Source organism: Ambystoma mexicanum, chromosome 3q (assembly GCF_040938575.1).
Source record: "Ambystoma mexicanum isolate Mex_15411 chromosome 3q, UKY_AmexF1_1, whole genome shotgun sequence".
Lineage (NCBI taxonomy): Eukaryota > Metazoa > Chordata > Amphibia > Caudata > Ambystomatidae > Ambystoma > Ambystoma mexicanum.
The window spans coordinates 827,194,908-827,210,657 of record NC_090926.1 but is presented as its reverse complement, the minus strand read 5'-3'; positions in this window follow the sequence as shown (position 1 = coordinate 827,210,657).

Genomic DNA, 15,750 nt, shown 5'->3' with positions numbered 1-15,750 from the left:
TCTCCCATGCACTTGCACGTTCTCAATATCACTGCGCCTACTAAGATCGTTGTTTTGTTCTCCCCTTTCTCCCCCACCATTGCCTTGTTGCACTCTGAAAGTCCTGTGTATGAGCGTGATATAAATAAAATATCAATATCAATATCATGATGTAGAGCATGGAAGAGTGTGAAAAAGGCTCAACAACAGGTACGGGAAGCAGCCACATCTATCTGCTTTATGTTCCTTTGTTTGCTGCAGGCCTCTCTGTGGTCTGAAGGGTATCCGGTAATATATTCCCCATATATATGTTCACCATACACAATGTCGCCGGGAAAAGGTTGTGGCAACATTCTATAAAGTGACCATATATATGGGATCAAGGGGAGCAGGGGTGGCAGGGGTGTACCCCGCATATTCAATGCAGCAGAAAACAGCAATTGTTTGGTGAATTTTTTGCCAGGTGACATTTTTGCAGTGACATTATTACATGGGACCGTCTGAAGGTTGGCTGTGCCTACATATGGAAGCAGGTAGTACAATCACCTGTTCTACCAGTTGCTGATGTCCAAGGTGTTCTGGTTGTTCAGTTTTCGCAGACAACCTGAGAATGCTATGTTGGCGACTCTTGCCCATGTTGAAATGTAGTTCTCCAATACGTTACAGTGGTTTTAAAATAGCAGGGACAGGATCTAGGAACAGGACATAAGGACTAATAAGAGTTACCACCAATGCTAATGGTATCTAGCCATGATATGAACGTTGCACCTCACCAGCAGTATATCACTAGAGATATTCAGCAGTAAATCACTAGAGATATTAGTTTCACAATCACAATCTGCACCACACAAAGCTTCTACACTTTTCGGTGTGTGAAGCAGACATTGCTTCATCTTCAGAGACATAGGGCCTCATTACGACCCAGGCGCTAAGTGGTTAATGGTGCCGTAAAAGGCTGTGGCGCCGTTAACCACTTAGCGCCTTAATACGAGGTCCCTTTGCGGGACCTAACCTGAACGGCTGGTCTGGACCAGCCGTTAAAGTAGGGACCCGCAAAGGGACCTTGCAGGCAATTACGGTACCGCAATTTGCGGTACCGTAATTTCCGCCTTCCCCATTCCCATTGAGCTCTATGGGGCAGAAATGGAAATGGGGAAGGGCCATGGTGAAATGGGGAAATACCGCCCCACCAACCTTGGAATGGGGCGGTATTTACCCATTTCACCATGGCGGACTCGTTACAACACCAGCACCAACCATGGTGCTAATAGTGCCATGGTTTAGCGCCAGTGTTGTAATGAGGGCCATATTGTCAACAGACATTGTGGGGGTCATTACGAGTATGGCAGTAGGGGCTTAACAGCACCGTTAAGGATGGCGGTGCTGTTAAGCCCCTACCGCCATATTCCGAGGTCCCTTAGCGGGTCCACCCAGGAACGGCTGGGCTGACCAGCCGTTCTTTGCAGGACCTGTTAAGGGACCTTGGAGCTAATAACGGGCCATCAATTTGTGGGCACATTATTAGCACCTTCCCCATTCCCATTGAGCCCTATGGGGGCTCAGCTGGGAATGGGGAATGGTTTCCTGAATGGGGATTTACCGGGTCGGCATGTCCCAGTAAGTCCCCATTCACCGGAACCGAGTTTAGAGTCAGCCATGGCACTAATAGCGCCATGGCTACCACCAAACTCGAAATGACCCCCTGTGTCTTGACATTGCTTTCTAATTCTAGTGCAGAAGAATTTTAATGAATGTCAATGGGTAAGAATTGGGCACTGCCAGATTTCAACTGTGGTCAGATAATATAGTGGATTGGCTGTACTGATGTGAAATGCATCCAGTAGATATACATCCGCCATCTAAGTTGCTAAAGGTATATTGTATGTTCTTTTAGACCCATATGGAATTTGCATTTATACATGCATGATTGTACTTCAGAGGCTCTCCAGAAGAAGAATCTACCTGCTACCTGGTGATGAAGTAGACAACGTCTTGACAACTCTGGTATTGGTGTATTCATTACAGTGGTTGTTGCATTTTTTCCTGAACCTCTTCTTCACACAATTGAATTTCTGCCAACTACATCACTGCATCACCACATCACGACATCAGTGCATCTGTGCACATCGGAACTTAGTCTTGTCCAAGTAGGTTCTGAAATGATAAATGAATGACAGTGCGTCCTTCACCAGCTGTGTTCAGCTTGCAGACCCAACCGTTGTCCCTTGTTATTTTGTACAGTTTGACTTCTAGCAGGGACTCCAGTGGCAGAACCTCAATGAGCGATTTATTTTGTTGGATAACACACTTGGGGGTCTCCTCAGAAACCAGAAGAGCAAAAAAGAAACCATTATACTCGTGGAAAGAATCTCTCATTTATAACTTAGGTATCACTGTTTCAATAAGCATTCATGGATTCAAAATGTGCAAATAGAATTCAAGCATGTGGCAATTGCAGTTTTCAAATGGTGCTTTTACAACATGTGGTGCATCTGCATATAATGCAGCACATTTCTTGCACTATAGTTCAGGCTGCCATGTGAAGAGGTTTCTGGGTCATCGCACTAATGTCCTTCGCAGCCTGGCAATTGCTGGCGAAACGCGTCAACCCAAGTTTAAAGATAAGTGGAAAGCACGATCTTGCTAATTTTTACGTCAGCTGGAATATTTAACCATGGTTAGCAGTGCCATCACTTCCTGCACCTTCTGCACCTTCTCGCAAATGTCCACTTCCTTATAACATCTGCCTTCAAAAACACACAATATAGCGCCCTGGTCCTAGGCTTGGTGCACTTCTTTTTTTTAGGATTATTTATCGAGCAAACCCTCTTGATTGGCAGTGGAAGCAAATGTCACCTAATGGGTGTTTACAGTCATGTACCTAATGCTCTATGTACTGTTCCTTATTTGCATGCGCGAATAGAGTCTATGGTCCTCGGCTTGACCGGATATAGCCACACTGTATTAAATATTTTGTTGTGCAATTCTGGTACGCCATTGGGTGAATTGTAACCTTGCCTGGGAATTCCCCAGCAGTGATCAACATAGGAAAAGATAAACTAGGGCATGTCTAAGGGCCTCATTACGAGGTGGGCGGTAAGGGATTACCGGTACCGGTAAGGGCACTGTTACTGGAAATCCCTTACTGCCCTATTACGAGTTCCCTTTGCGAGTCGTCCCTTAACACCTGGTTTTACCAGGCGTTAAGGACGGGACCCGCAAAGGGACTTTGGTGCTTGATGATTCGTCGTAGAGGTTCATGATTGGTATGAGCACTTTACCACTGTATGCACTTTATTCCTTAAATGGTATGATTGAACTTGTTACATTGCACAAGTATTGTAAACTATTTAATCTTTTTTAATGTATTGAAATAAATTAAATGTCCATCAATATGTCATTCTGTATTATTATGTGTTGACTTCTGTATGGTGATCTGGTTAGTGACCAGGAGCACGGTCTCCAATTTTGTTATGGTGGGACGATGTGCTTGAAGTAAATATGTATTTTGTTTCCGCTGACTTCACCTCTGTCTACATAAAAATAGAGATTGTGCACCATTCTGTCCAAAAATCCCCATGTCCTAAACAGCAATTTACAGACAGAATGGCCCACAAATTCCTATTTTTGAACACACAAATTACCCAACTCAACCGCTACAATTTGGATATTATAGAACAAACAACTGTTTTAATTGTATACATTAGATTTACTATTTGTACTTCTCCACACAACTAGCTTACTTTTTTCTGTCATCTGAACCCCAGTTTAGTAGCATATGAATTCACAAATACCCATCCCTACTAGTTGTAGTTCCCAATGCACAATCACACACCATTACATACATCTTTATCATCTTACTCAAACACTCATGCACACAGAACACATACATTGCAGAACACCCCAACCCATACCTTCTTTATTTTTTTCAACAGACCCTAAAGAATGCATACCAAAAGTAAAGTCCATAGAAAGCAACGCAGAAGTAGAGCAAATGAAAATAAAAGTGTCCAACAGAAGCATCCATATCTAGCGGAATTTGTAAAAGAAGTTGAAACAAAACAGCTAATACAGTCATTTGTGAAACAAAAGAAGTTTCAAGTGTAAAAACTTTTCCTCCTCTATCAAAATGTAAAACAAACCAGAAAACAATTAATGAAAAATCAGCTATCACTACAGATAAAACTGTTTCTATAAATCTTGATAAAGTTCAAAGTAAGCATACCAAGAAAAGTATTTTAGCCAAAATGTTCCGTCACAGAGTCCTTCAAAATCTTATAAAAACATGAGAGAAACCAGGTTCAACCCTTAAAACCTATCGTAGGTAGTTAATCTTAGAAGCATTGATAGACAGTGCAAGTCTTCTCAAAAGAAAGTTATTTATTTTAGTGTTAAACAAAATGAAACCACTAACAAAACTAATAACTAAATTACAAAAAAGACTTCTCAATAAACTAAATGTCAACAGAAAGAACTTCTTAAGTATATGCGGAGGTGAATGGAATCGCACTTCAAGCACAGAACCATACTTTAATGAAGAAGCGTACAAACAAAAGCAAACAAATACAATTGCCATACATGGCAGTGGTCGAGGTTATGAAAACGTGAATAATACCATGATGGAACAAGAAGTACTCCTTACAAAAATCTGCCCTGAAAACTTAGCATTACCCCTCCATTCAAATGAATCAGAACATCTAGTGTATAAACAGCCATGCACGTCAATGTGTAACATTCCCAAACAATTTTTCAAGTCTTTACGCCAATTCCTCAATCAATATGTGTCATGAATGGCACTCTGTCAAGAGTGGCACAGGGTACCCAGGTAGGTTTTGGATGGCTGTGCTGAAGTAAGGTAGCAGAAAAGCACACACAGCAGGAAGTTCAACAAGAAAGAAGAGTAGGAAACTGTAGGTGTGAGCCAAAAGGGGCAAAAGATACAAAGGTACAAACAAACTGGATTCCCTCTTGGGGTGCATGCTGCATTGGGAAAGAGTGTTCCACGAACCTTAGGAAACTCCAGCCTTCTGCACAGATTGCTATGACAGAGGCCCACGCTGTATGCTCATGGCTGGGAACAACAGCAGTGGGTGTCTGTAACACTGAAAATGGGTCAAGGGAAGGGGCAGAGGTTGCCTGCCGGAAACCAACAGGCAAGCTCTGTACAAAGGGATTACATAAAACACACGAGAAGACAAGAACAGATATATCCAGCAAAAAGGAAGTCAATGAGCAATCTAGCAGGAGGAAATGAAGGAAAGGCAGTTAGACTGAAGTAGATAACCTAAGGTGGAGTACAGAGGACTCAAGGAAGAGAACAAGGAGGGAGCATCAGTCAGGAAAACAGAAGGGCTGCAATGTAGGAAGCAGGTCTGCAGTCAAGAGTTGCACTAGGTGCAGGCAAACTGTAGTGGACTGCGGAGGACTGTAGTAGATTCAGGAGTACTAGCAGGGGGAGCAGCAGAGATTGGGCTAGCAGATCTTGTAACAAGTAGCATGGTGGATGGAGGACCAGGAAAGGGGTAAGCCTTCCAAAGGCTGGCCTGCAAAGTCTTGTGTGCCCAAGTTGATATATGGATCTGAGGTATTGACAGTAGGCAAAGTTGGATTCCAGACAGGTACTGGGTATGTTTCAGGATCTGACTCATGGTCAGGAGTGCCAATGTTCATCGAAGCAGAATACATCTCAGATCTGGTCACTTCAGTAGAGGCTGTAAGTGGGAGTAAAGGACTGACATCAAGGGCAAGAATGGAACAATCCTTTGACTCAGCGGAATCCAGTCGGAGGATTACACTTGATCTTTGGTGTAATGGCCGTGTGAGCGATCTGGCCCAGTGGAGGAGTCCATTCTTCACTATCTGAACGACAGCCTGTGTTACTGTGGCTAGTAAGTGAATGAGCGGTGTCAAGCTTTAACTGGTATGTATATGCCAAGTTCAGATCTTCCAACTGCTCTGTATAAGTCTGTATCCTCTTCTGTGTTACCAGTACAGGCCTTAATCTGTTAAACTCTAAAGACAGACTGTCGGGTGTTGGACATAGTGTCAGATGGTCTGGTAAATTGTGTCCCTTAGCTAGTTTCTTATAATGCAGATAGACAAATTCATCATAGAGGTATTCGGTTTGTCTTTTAAGGCTTAAAAGTTGTTCTTGTAACAGGTATGTTCCATTAGCCTGTTCTACAGCTCCAGAATCTGGTGCAGCAGAAAATTCGGGTGTTGTAATAGGAAGACTGACCTTAGAGTTATCATGGTTAGTAGTTACTGGGGAAGCATTAAGACAACCGATGGTCAGTATTGGTCTGTTGTACCCAGGACCAGCTGCACTATCGTCAGGATACTGAATGCCTTGTCCGGTTAAATGAGTGTTTACAGCAGTCAGGGGAGGTTGTGTAGCTTGCCAAGCTGATCTTGAGCATATCACTTTGGCAACAGCGTACTCTGGTTGAGAGTCTGCCACAATGAGTGCAATATCCTTGGCTGTAGCAGTGTTACGACATTGGTCCTGAGACAGGGTAGCCTGGGATAAAGAACTACAAGGTTTGTGTAACGGCTGAATGTCGAATGTAGTTTCAGAAGAAATGCCAGAAACCGCATGAGTGTTTTCCACTGGTTGGGCTAACAAAATCTGCAGGAATTCATTTTCTTGCTGTAGCTCTTCTATAGATAGAGACTGCGGATCATAGTTGCAAATGTCATAGTAGTTACACATGGAACGGTCAGCGACCCAGTGAGTGTAGTACTGTGCTTGTAAACCTTTGTTTACTAGGGCAGTCTGTATTTTAAACTATGGTTTTTGTTTAAGTCCTTAAGAAAACTTTCGTTTTTTGCAGAGGTTTCTTGAACCGAAAAGAAAGAATCTTTGGTCTGTGTGTGCCCTTCCTGCCTATGGAACAAGAATCTTTTTGGTCTTGCATTCTGTCATGAATGGCACTCTGTCAAGAGTGGCACAGGGTACCCAGGTAGGTTTTGGGTGGCTGTGCTGAAGTAAGGTAGCAGATAAGCACACACAGCAGGAAGTTCAACAAGAAAGAAGAGTAGGAAACTGTAGCTGTGAGCCAAAAGGGGCAAAAGATACAAAGGTACAAACAAACTGGATTCCCTCTTGGGGTGTATGCTGAAATGGGAAAGAGTGTTCCATGAACCTTAGGAAATTCCAGCCTTCTGCACAGAGTGCTATAACAGAGGCCCACGGTGTTTGCTCATGGCTGGGAACAACAGCAGTGGGTGTCTGTAACACTGAAAACGGGTCAAGGGAAGGGGCAGAGGTTGCCTGCCGGAAACCAACAGGCAATCTCTGTACAAAGGGATTACATAAGACACATGAGAAGACAAGAACAGATATATCCAGAGAAAAGGAAGTCAATGAGCAATCTAGCAGGAGGAAATGAAGGAAAGGCAGTTAGACTGAAGTAGATAACCTAAGGTGGAGTACAGAGGACTCAAGGAAGAGAACATGGGAGCAGCAGTCAGGAAAACAGAAGGGCTGCAAAGTAGGAAGCAGGTGTGCAGTCAAGAGTGGCACTAGGTGCAGGCAAACTGAAGTGGACTGCGGAGGACTGTAGTAGGCTGCAAGGCAGGGAGTCCAGAAGAACAGGACAGAGAGAGATTAGTAGTTGGCGACAGACAGAGAGCCCAAAAGAATAGGGCTGCACGGTAGGGAGCCCAAAGGAGCAGGGCCGTACGTAGCTAAGTGTAATACAGGCTGTAAGGCAGAGGAGTGTAGCAAGCTGCAAGGCAGGGAGCCCAGAGGACAAGGGATGTAGGCAGCAGAGGGAGACAGGCTGCAAGGAAGTAGCCCAGAGGACACGGGCTGCAGGCAGCGGAGGGCGCAGGCTGCAAGAAAGGAGCCCAGAGGACAAGGGCTGCAGGCAACGAAGAGGTGCAGGCTGCAAGGTAGGGAGCCCAGAGGACAAGGGCATGGAGACAGCAGAGGGTTGCAAGCTGCAAGGTAGGGGGCCCAGAGGACAAGGGCTGTAGGCAGCCGGAGTAAGGCAGGCTGTAGGCAGGGAGCCCAGAGGACAAGGACTGTAGGCAGCCAGAGTGAGGCAGGCTGCAGGGCAGGGACCCCAGAGGACAAGGGGCATAGGCAGCCGGAGTGAGGCAGGCTGCAGGGCAGGGAGCCCAGAGGACAAGGACCGTAGGCAGCCGGAGTGAGGCAGGCTGCAGGGCAGGGAACCCAGAGGACAAGGACCATAGGCAGCCGGAGTGAGGCAGGCTGCAGGGCAGGGAGCCCAGAGGACAAGGGCTGTAGGTACCGCTAGGGCTTCTGGGGATTGTGGTCCCAATAACGATGAATGAGAATAGCCAGGAATTGAGGACTGCAGCCAGGTGCATTATGTTAAATGTAGTTAATTGAATAAAATAAGAAAGAACCAACGTTGAGCAAATGGAAAAAAAAGACCAAGGCGTGAAAAGGAGTTGTTCAAGGAGTATTAGGAGGATAAATAAGTACCAAGTAGTCCATGATGGTTGCCAATGCATGAGCCAGTGGCTCGGGCATGACAATATGTAAAAAGCAAAGACAAAATCAAAATGAAACTACTGCAAAATATGGATACCTGTCCAGTGCGCAAGTACACAGGACTACAAGGACATTCATTGGCCTGCATTACAGGACCTACTTGTAAAACAACCTCCCATGATATCAAAATGATATCAGCACATCATTGAACTATAAGAAATCTAGTCTATAAACTGCACTATGCTAAAAGTCCTGCTTTAGCACTAGCAAATTGAAATGGCATTCTTCTACATGATACAGCAAAAGACCTACTTGAAGAAATTGACTATATCCAGAAAAAATATTTTGGAAGTGAAAGTCACTTACAGAATGAAATAGCTTTAAACCAAATTAGCAACAATTCTACACATGGCAACCTTTTACTAAACACACACAAAAAAAATAATAAAATTTAAAAGTACATCAGCTGAAGTACCAAATCATTTGTGTGTATGTTGCCGCAGAAATTTTTATAAAAGTAACACAAAAACTGTAGACCTATCATACAAAATAGAAGACAATGACGATTCTAAATGGTTTGTATTAGCTCTCTACCTTGTAGCAGAAAACAAATACGAAATAACTGACCCCTTAATACTTTGCAGTTACTGCACTACAAAACTTGACAACAACCAAACTCCTTCACGTGCTATCACAAATGATTTGGAATTATACCCACTACCAAAACCCCTACAAAAAGTTAGGGGTCGATTCATGGAATTAATGTGCGCCGAAAATTCCCGCACAGAGGTGCCAAAACGTGTGAATCGCAGTAAAAGTGCGAAAATCACATTGCAAGTGCGAAAATCGCATGGAAACCAGTGCACATCGATTCATGGAAGTCTGTGTGTGAGAAAAACATTGGATGTGCGCTGAAAATGTGCGCCGCGCACGCCGGCGCACAGGTCATCCAATAGCGTGCGCCACGGCCCCTGCAAAATCGCACATAGCGCGGCACACATCACAAAAGTAGGCGGAACACGGGGCGTAACACTCGGAATGGGGAACAGCGCATGAAAATATGGGCATCATGGGGGAAGTACAGGAGGCAAGTGCGCGGCACGTCCACACACTCGCCTACAACACATATTCATGGAATCGAATAGGGCAAACCAGCGCACGGTCAAAGACGCGCTCGGGTCCAAACAAGTACGCCACAAGAAAGCAGGCGGTAGCGTCCCTGCGCATGAAAAAAATGTCCGTCAAAATGTGCGATAACAAAAAGCACCCATATACAGCCATGATGAATGGTCCATACAGTGGCCCTCTAGGACAAATGAGGTGCAAAGGGGTACCGACAAACACGGACACCCGCTGTGTGAAAAATAGCGTGTGCGTGTGTCCCTGGGTGTGCGGGAAGTTCCACACGCGACTGGCCTGGGTACGTGTACTACGGGTGCGCGGGGAGTTCCACACACGATTAGGCTGGGTACGTGTGTTTCGGGGTGCGTGGGAAGTTCCACACGCGATTGGCCTGGGTACGTGTGTGTTCGGGGTGCGCGGGAAGTTCCACACGCGATTGGCCTTTGGTACTTGTACTTCGGGATGCGCGGGAAGTACCACACGCGATTGGCCTGGGTACGTGTACTTCAGGATGCGCGGGAAGTACCACACGCGATTGGCCTGGGTACGTGTACTTCGGGTGCGCGGGAAGTACCACATGCGATTGGCCTGGGTACGTGTACTTCGGGTGCGCGGGAAGTTCCACACGCGATTGGCCTGGGTACGTGTATTCCGAGGTGCGCGGCAAGATTCACACACGATTTCAGCAGGGTACGTGTATTTCGGTGGTGCCGGGGAATGTTACATGTGATTTGGCCGTGTTAGTCCTCCCAGGTGTTCCCACTACACCCTCCACGGCCTCTGCAGGCAGCCCACACCACAGGGGACTACTCTGCACCCCTGCTCATGTCCCACAGGCAACCCATCCACCATGGCCATGACCCCCAGCCAACCCACATGTCACCTTGCACTACTGATCACAAACACATGTCTCCCAGCACCCCCACCCCCCAGCCACCAGGGGCACCCTCTACCAGGCCCCCACTCATGTCTCCCACCACCCCCACCCCCCAGCAGTGCAGGGGCAGCCTCCACCAGGCACCCACCCATGTCTCCCACCACCCCCACCCTCCAGCAGTGCAGGGGCAGCCTCCACCAGGTCCCCACCCATGTCTCCCACCACCCCCACCCCCCAGCAGTGCAGGGGCAGCCTCCACCAGGCCCCCACTCATGTCTCCCACCACCCCCACCCCCCAGCCACCAGGGGTAGCCTCCACCAGGCCCCCAATCATGTCTGCCACCACCCCCACTCCTCAGCAGTGCAGGGGCACCCTCCACCAGGCCCCCACTCATGTCTCCCACCACCCCCAACCCCCAGCCACCAGGGGCAGCCTCCACCAGGCACCCGCTCATGTCTCCCACCACCCCCACCCCCCAGCAGTGCAGGGGCAGCCTCCACCAGGCCCCCACCCATGTCTCCCACCACCCCCGTCCCCCAGCAGTGCAGGGGCAGCCTCCACCAGGCCCCCACCCATGTCTCCCACCACCCCCAACACCCAGCAGTGCAGGGGCAGTCTCCATCAGGCCCCCACTGAGGTCTCCCACCACCCCCACCCCCCAGCCACCAGGGGCAGTCTCCACCAGGCCCCCATTCATGTCCCCCTGCACCCCCACCCCCCAGCCACCAGGGGCAGCCTCCACCAGGCCCCCACTCATGTCTCCCACCACCCCCAACCCCCAGCAGTGCAGGGGCAGCCTCCACCAGGCATCCACTCATGTCCCCCTGCACCCCCAGCCACCAGGGGCAGCCTCCACCAGGCACCCACTCATGTCTCCCTGCACCCCCACCCCCCATCCACCAGGGGCAGCCTCCACCAGGCCCCCACTCATGTCCCCCTGCACTCCCACCCCCCAGCCACCAGGGTCAGCCTCCACCAGGCCCCCACTCATGTCTCAACCACCCCCACCCCCCAGCAGTGCAGGGGCAGCCTCCACCAGGCCCCCACTCATGTCTCCCTGCACCCCCACCCCCCTGCAGTGCGATTTGCCTGGGTACGTGTGTTTCGGGGTGCGCGGGAAGTTCCACACGCGATTGGCCTGGGTACGTGTACTCCGGGGTGCCCGGGAAGTTCCACACGCGATTGGCCTGGGTATGTGTACTCTGGGGTGCGCAGGAAGTTCCACACGTGATTGCCCTGGGTACGTGTATTTCGGTGTGCGCATGAACTTCCACACGCGACTGGGCCTGTGAGAGTGGGGTACGTGTAGTACAGGGGTGGGCGGGAATATTCACTCGCGAATCGGCCTGGGAGAGCGTGTTACGTGTATTCCTGGGGTGGGTGGGAAGATTCACACATTCGCCTACGATGCGCCGAAAAATAAATGGTCCAATCCTGAAACACGTACGCCTGCTGGCGTACGGCGGCCCCGCGCAGCATAAAAGTGCGCGCAAACAACAAACAAGCTCAGACGCCAGGATGAATATACCGTTCCTAGCAGCAGTGGCCGTGGGTTACCAAAGGAGGAGGAGGAGGATAGTGAGGGCCCGAATTTTCACTCCCAGAACCAGCCTTTTTGGGATGCCTGATGACCATGTGTATGGGAGGTACAGGTTTCCACCCCACATAATACTGGACCTGGTCAGTGAGTGGGAGGATGACCTCACATCACCCACCCTGTGCTCCCAAGCACTCAGCCCCCTGGAGAAGGTCCTCAATGTACTGCACTTCCTGGCCACAGGATCATTTCAGCTGACAAGTGCCATAGTGGGTGGGGTGTCACAGGCCACGCAGTAACGCTGCCTACACCAGGTCTTGAACATCATCACTGCACGCCCATCAGTCCGTAGGCACATATACCTGCCCAGGACACCTGCAGAAAGGCAGACTGCCGCCCTCGATTTCTACGGTGTGGCACAATTCCCAAAAGTGCTAGGTACCATTGACTGCACCCATGTGGCACTACGTCCCCCCAGGGCATCTGAGCACATCTATAGGAACCGCAAGCACTGGCATTCCATCAACGTGCAGTTAGTATGTAATGCCAAGGGAATCTTCACCTCAATATATGCCAACTATCCAGGGTCCACCCACGACAGCTTCATTTACCGAATGTCTACCCTAAGCCCGGACCTAGAAGCTGGGCGGCATGGCGATACATGGCTGCTTGGTGAGTATGAATGCCACTGCACATGCATGCACATGCATGCATGTCAGATGCAGAGTTATGTCACTACCCCACTAATGATACCCATCACCTCCTCACCAGGGGACAGTGCCTACCCTCTGAGAACCCACATGATGACGCCAATTCGGAACCCCATCACGCCTCCAGTGGCGCGAGTTATGGTTACTTAGCTTACCATAACTGGGGAATTAACCATAACGACCCTTTAACAAAGTTTTCGTACTGAATATAGATGTATATAGTCTGAATTTGATAGGTGTTTACTAGGATTCCCTTAGTTTATATACATGTAACATAGAACATACTGAACCCCCAGCTAGTGATTTTGATGTCCGCGGACTGTGTGCACTATCCAAAAACTCAGGGGGTATCTTATATTGTTGTATCATGCAAAAGAAACACTGAACAAGTTAAAAAAATGCAGCACATAAAAACATCACATTTAATAATAAATAAAAGTGGAAACCAACAGGGTAATTCATGGAATTAATGTGCGCTGAAAATGGGTACACAAGCGTGAAAATCGCAGCGCATGCGTGCTAAAGCCATGCATGCAGCCCTTTGTCGATTCATGGAATGCGCTGCACTGTTTTTGCACATGGGCACACACGTCACTAAACGCTGTGCGCGACGCGCACATCGAAAGCGCACAATGTGTAGCACACATAACAAAAGGGGGTGGAACACGGGGCGGAACACGCGGAATGGGGAACATTGCATGAAAATGTGGGCGTTACCGGGGAAGTACCACAGCTAAATCCATGCAACGCCCACACGTGCGCCAACAACACATACTCATGGAATCGAACAGGGGAAACCTGCGCGCAAAAAAAGACGTGCTAATCCGGAAACACGTATGCCAGCAGGAAGCAGGCGTAAGCTGCCCCACACAGCATAAAAGTGCGCGCAAACAACAAACAAGCTCATACGCTACGATGAAAATAGCGTTCCTCGCAGCAGTGGTCGTGGGACACCACAGGAGGAGGAGGATAGCCACGCCCCACACTTTGTTACCCAGGACCAGTCTTTTTGGGATGCCTGATGACCAGGTCTATGGGAGGTACAGGTTTCCACCACAAATAATCCTAGAACTGGTTGCTGAGTGGGAGGATGACCTTACATCACCCACCCCGTGCTCCCAAGCTCTGAGTCCCTTGAAAATGGTGCTCAATGTACTGCATTTCTTGGCTACTGGTTCATTTCAGCGGACAAGTGCCATAGTTGGAATTGTCACACAGGCCACACAGTCACGCTGCCTACACCAGGTGTTGGCGATCATGACTGCACGCCCCTCAGTCCGCAGGCACATATACATGCCCAGAACACCTGCAGAAAGGCAGGTCGTGGTCCAGGACTTTTACGGGGTGGCATACTTCCCCAAAGTGCTAGGTGCCATTGATTGCACCCATATAGCTCTATGCCCTCCCAGGGCCAATGAGCACATCTATCGGAACCGCAAGCACTGGCATCCATCAACGTGCAGGTTGTATGTGATGCCAAGGGAATCATCACCTCAGTATATGCCAACTATTCGGGGTCCAGCCATGATAGTTTTATATTCAGAATGTCACCCCTAAACCAGGACCTGGAAGCTGGGAGGCATGGCGACACATGGCTCATTGGTGAGTACAAATGCCTCTGCACATGCATGCATGTCAGACACTGAGAAATGGGAAAACCCAACTAATGACAACCATTATCACCTCCCCAGGGGACAGTACCTACCCTCTGAGCACCAACATGATGACGCCAATACGGAACTCCACCACACTACCCGAGGTAAGATACAACACAGCCCATAGTGCAACCCGGGGCATAGTGGAGAGCACATTCAGATTACTCAAGTCACGTTTTCGCTCCTTTGACCGCTCTGGTGGCCAGCTGCTATATGCGCCCCCATTAGTGTGCAGGATCATAGTGGCAGCATGTGTCCTGCACAACGTTGCAACCTGGCGGGGCATGCCAGTGGACATGGTAGTGCCACCACATCCCCAAACACATGCACACCCACTGCGCATGGGAGGGGAAAGGGCACGTGGTGAGGCAGCCCGTACCCAGCTTGTGGCAAATTTCTTCACCTACAATCCTGCCCCTGGGGAGTGTACACAGGCCTGGCACATACCAGCTGACAATTGATGATGATGACGACAAAAGGGACAGTCAGCTGTCACAACCATACCACCCTGAGATTGTTTTCCTGGAAGTGCTACATTGTGTGCATCCCTAGCTACTTAAACAGACCCAATTCTGTGTCAATAAAAGGCACACATTCATGCAGCATGAAGGATTACCCCCTTGCAAAATAGTACACCCAAATAGTGGCATGTCACCCAACCCCTCCCTAACCCCTTCTCACTACCCAACACACCATGGCATGGAATGCTATGTGAAAGCAACCGAATGAGGCAGAACATATGACACAATTGTCACAAAGTGCACCGCCCCAAATGGAAACAGGGCAGAGACAATTTCCTCTCACTAACGAAAAAGAAACAGCACACATGAACAAATACTTACCAGCAAGACAAAACATTAGTACAGGACCCAACAGTGGGAACGTATGACAGTAAAACATGAAAGTATCACAACCTGACAAAGGCAGCACATCGACCCCTTTCAACTCCAGTGTGTTGTTGGTAGGCAAATGTGGCAGTGAACTGCATACAGCATGAACTACATCTGCAATGGAAACCGGCTCATTAAGACATGAAGAAGCTACATGCATATATGCAAAATGTCCTGTATGGAATATAATATACAAATCAACCATGCAGTGGAGGAAACATTACCAATCCCCACTAGGGATGTATACACAGTTTGGACTACAGACTGCCCACACAATTTATGGGAGCCCAATGCCTCTGTGTAAGTTACTGTCACTTGGTCACACCCTTGCGTGCCCATGGAAAGGGGAAGCAGGAGTGGCATGTGTGTCAGGAACCCAAGTTTCAAAACACAGGACAAGCCTGCATGTTCCCAGCTGGAACACACAGTGGATGCCTATGGGAGCCACACAAAGCAACACACTGTAACATGAATTTACAATCTGAAACAAAATTGTTATCAACAAAAAAGGAAAT